This window comes from Felis catus, chromosome D2, assembly GCF_018350175.1.
Source record: "Felis catus isolate Fca126 chromosome D2, F.catus_Fca126_mat1.0, whole genome shotgun sequence".
In the NCBI taxonomy this organism is placed as follows: domain Eukaryota; kingdom Metazoa; phylum Chordata; class Mammalia; order Carnivora; family Felidae; genus Felis; species Felis catus.
This window is the reverse complement of record NC_058378.1, coordinates 22,838,329-22,842,851: the sequence shown is the minus strand read 5'-3', so window position 1 is coordinate 22,842,851 and position 4,523 is coordinate 22,838,329.

Below are 4,523 nucleotides of genomic sequence, written 5' to 3'. Positions count from 1 at the left end.
AGAACAGTGAGAGAACAATGTCAAAGGAAGAAGGAAAAAGGAGATTCACATGCTGCACAGGCACCTTGAAGGATGTTCACCAATGAAAAGACACAGAGTTTGGATATTAAGAAATCGTTGATCATCTTAAGAGCAGTTTCAGTGGAGCAGAGTGGAATTTGGCAAGCCAAATACAGTTGGTTGAGAATTTAGTAAGTAGTAATTAACCAGAATAGTGAGTATCAAACAATATTTTCAAGACACAGAGAGAAGTAAGACAGTAAGCAGCTTGAAGCATGGCCGGTAGGACATGAAGCACCAAGAAATGAGTTTGTAGAAAGGGGTGAACATGGTTGTAGGTTCGGGATGGGGAGAAACTGTAAAGAAATTGAGGATTAGATGAAGAGAGAATATGAAAAATGGAGAAAAAGACTGTCCCAGGGATGAAGCACAGACTAGGACATACTAGGAAAGTGTGTGGAAGACTCGATAAAGAAGAAATTTCACATCAGGGGAGAACAATTGTCAGCATGGTAACGGGAAAGACATCTGAGCTTTTCCTGGGCCTGGTAACACCGGGTAATTTTAGCAGCTCGCATTCAATGACCATTTGATACGAGACATGACATGCTTCAGATGGCAGCTGGGGGAAGGAGGCCTTTTGGGAACTGGACTCGTCTTCAAAACATCATCCTGCTGAAAAATTAATTAAGCAAAGAGTCAACTCACCAACTTTATCAGTTTATTTGTAATTTCTTTCTCTTCACTGTAAGTTTACAGCAATTAGTACTAGATGAGATTTTACAGATATTTGAAGATGTGGGAAAAGTTTTGGTTGACTGATTTTCATTTTGTTCTTTATACCACCATTTTAAGGAATATTTAATCGGTCAAAAGCAGAGCATCATGGAGTGCTTTAATCCATTTATGAATATATGTGATATTCAGAAAAGTATATTTAAATACCATAACCAAATCTCAGTGTTTCCTATGGAGTTTTAGGTTATGTACCTAAAACTAATATACCTTATTCCCTTTGCTTTGCCTACTGTTTGCCCTATTTGAGACCCTTTTGCCAAAATACTGAGTAGAAGAACCCACTCACATTGTTATTATAGCAATTAGGAGCCAAAATTTTGTATGTAATGTAGTTGCTCTTATTACTTCACAATTACTTTCCCTCCTAAAACAAAGACAGTATCCCCACGATGCAAAGGATCAATGAACCTGTCAGCTATTGAATAAAACTCATCACAAATAATTGTCCTTTGTATTTGTGCATCCAATGCCATCACTAAAATTTCTGCTGTGGTCTTCAAAACCTCGAATTTTTTGAAAATATGTACATGTCCATCATTTAGTGCATAGCTGTGTTACTTGGGCTCTTTATGACTGCTGGAAGAGGCAAGTTCAGGATTTGCTGCAAGGGTACTGGGGACCTAGGGTAGCATCAGCTACAACGTCACGAGGTGGGAGTGGTGGGGGGGACCTGTAATTCCAAGACCAAGATGTGTAATCAGCTCCACAGAAAAATCATTGGAGCCCAGGAGAGACCTGAGCAGCACTTATAACTAACGTATTATCTCATCTCTCTATCACAATTTTGTATTTTGTATTTAGATTTAGATTTAATGTAGCTCAAATCTGAAGTCCTAATCACACGGTCCTTTAAAATAATCTTATCTCAGCAGCCTCACTTTCTTTCTCATCTTTGAACGGTTCCAACCTTTCCTTTTCCTGCAACTATCAACAAGTCTATGCTTTTGGATGTTTTACAGGGGAGTATAAACATTCATTTCCTAAATGAGCACCAAGACAAATTTTATTTAGGCTTAAAAACTACTTCTCGCTAATGAGAGAAAAACAAATTGGATTATATACGCAAATTTATAGAGTCCTTTGGGGATGGAAGAAGGTACCTCTTGACCCATCCATTTCGATCATGGGCCTCATAAGGAGTCTGGTTCATGGCCCAGAACCGGAATGCCGGACCACCACACCCATAATGTCAGCCACAAAGTATGTAAATAGCACAGTTCTCCATAGTGGTGAAAAACTGATATAAGGTCTCCCAAGTTTAAGTTCTGGTCGCTAAGATGTTCATATAACTTAATACTAATATCTGACATGTTATTTAATCTTTCTGCCTTTGTTTTATCTTTCATGAAATCAGGTGAGAATTGGATGAGCGTGTGTGTGCATTACTTATATATATGTATATACACATACATGCATATACACACATACACACATTTATATACACAGTTGGCACATAATATACACTCATGTTAGTGGTTTTGTACACACTAGAAAAGTCTCTAGATCACAGCTTAAGATCACACAGCTTAAGTTCTTCCCTTCTTGCTTTTCAGAAGGCAAATCTCAACAGTTGAACTCAAATTAAATGCTATTATTTCTGTGATACATAATTTATTCAATGATTCAAGGAATATTTATTGAGTCATGCTCAATAAATGTCATGCTTTGTACTGAATGGTAATAAAATGTAGTGAAAAATAAAATGGTGCAGTCTCCACCCTCGAGGAGTTTACAGTCTAGAAAGGAGGATTTCAAACTATAAATAAAGCACAATTAGAATTCATGTGATGGATAAAAGATTGGACACAGTTGGGACAGACTCAAAGGAAACACAGATTTGCACTAGCAGATCTGCTGACCAACTATCCTCATATCCTGGGACACCCCTCAGTCCCAGGTTTGCCTAGGACTGAGAGATGTCCCAGGATAGGAGACTTTCAATGCTAAAACTGGGACATTCCCAAGCTAACCAGGACAGCTGGCTCTCCTCCTAACAGGGAAGTTCCACAAAGGCAGGTATCTGCTTTATACTCTGGAGCATTTCCAGTGTGAGCCCCTAGGAATGGAGTACAATGGTTAAATATGGGGGTACTCTGGGGTCAAACAACACGTGCTCAAAGCCAGATTCCACTCACAAGCTCTGTAACCTCAGACACTTTACTCTTTCTCTCTGAGTCTCAATTTCCCCAAAATAGTGACATAGTTGATAAGTCGATGATAAGGATTAAATTAAAAATTAATACAGAGAATTATAAGGATTAAATTTTTAAAAATGGATTCAAAGCTTTCTACACACTGCCTGGCACACTATCCCATTAATTTTGCTACTAATGGCCACTAATTTTGCTACTTTGTAGACCCTCAACAAATATTTGTTGAATGAGCATATAATTGCATATACTTTGACAATTCTATCGTGTTTCTGACAGTTACAAATGTGTTTTTCCTTTGGAAGTTGGGTATGGAGTAATGAATATGACACCCCCTCACACACAGCCCACCACATCCATCTCAGACCACTCCTCATCACAGCTCTCCTTACACCTTTCTACATTCTTCTGGATCTGGTCATATTCCTTTGGAGTCTCTACATCGCACCAAGGCATGTCTTAAGCAGAACACTTCATTGTCCTGGTAATAGAGTTACATTCTCTCCATCCCTCCCTAACCCTCAGCCCACCTCCTCAGGATGTCTGGTCTACCTTGTAGTCATTACTACTGTTAACGTGGGAAATATTTGGTTGACTCAGCCAGGATCCAAGGAGTGAGCAGAAAGTTCCCTTCAGGAAACTCTCTCTCCCTTTCAGGAGAGGACCACTTGTACTCTTTCAAGGGTGTGTGGAAATGTACAGCCAGGAGCCAGGTCACATCTAATCTCTTAGGAGAGAGAGGTTGAGTTTCATCGGGAAGCAGGTTGACCTTGAACCAAACCAAAAATATCAATATGGCAAGGGGTTCACTGTCTAAACGAAGCAGCCAATGTGTATTATATAAAGAGTAATTCTAACAGGAAGCATTTTAGCTTCCAAAATAAAAGATTTCTAGCCTCCTAGGAAAATGTAGGAAGTATAGAAGGAAAGACTTAGAAAAGTACAGAAAATACATTCATAATGCCCATGATTTTTCAGAGTTCTTCTAGGAGCGTGTTAAAACTATCCCAAAATTCTGCAACCACACCAAAACGCTGATACCATCCTTTGGAATCTCATCCTCCTACACAAACGTATACACACACCCTATGAAAGTCACTGGTGTTGCAATCCATGCAATATGTGTCTCATTTATCAAGAGTGATTCCAATCGGAAAGCAAAACAGGGATTCAATGACTGATAGAATGCTGGACTAGGAGACTAGAGATGTTAGTGTCAACCCAATCCATTTGTGACTATGGCAAATCCTTTACTTCTTTGTTCTTCTGTTGCTCTAGCTCTAAAAGGATCATGGCCATCTCTGTCCATTTCTCCTGCATAGGGAATTCATAAAGAGGAATAAGATCAAATGCATGGAGGTATTCTTCAGAATAGAACTTATGCATACCTTATATTATTAATAATAAAAATTGGATTCAATAAGCCTGCTTTAAACAAAAGGTCAGGCAAGGGCAATTCCTCTGTAATAATGCTAGTCTTTTGTATCATGTAGACTTTGGAAATGTGAAGATATTTTGAAGCAATAGGAGGTGACTGTATAATCATTCTCTGTTAAATATTTTCAAGAGCCTTGC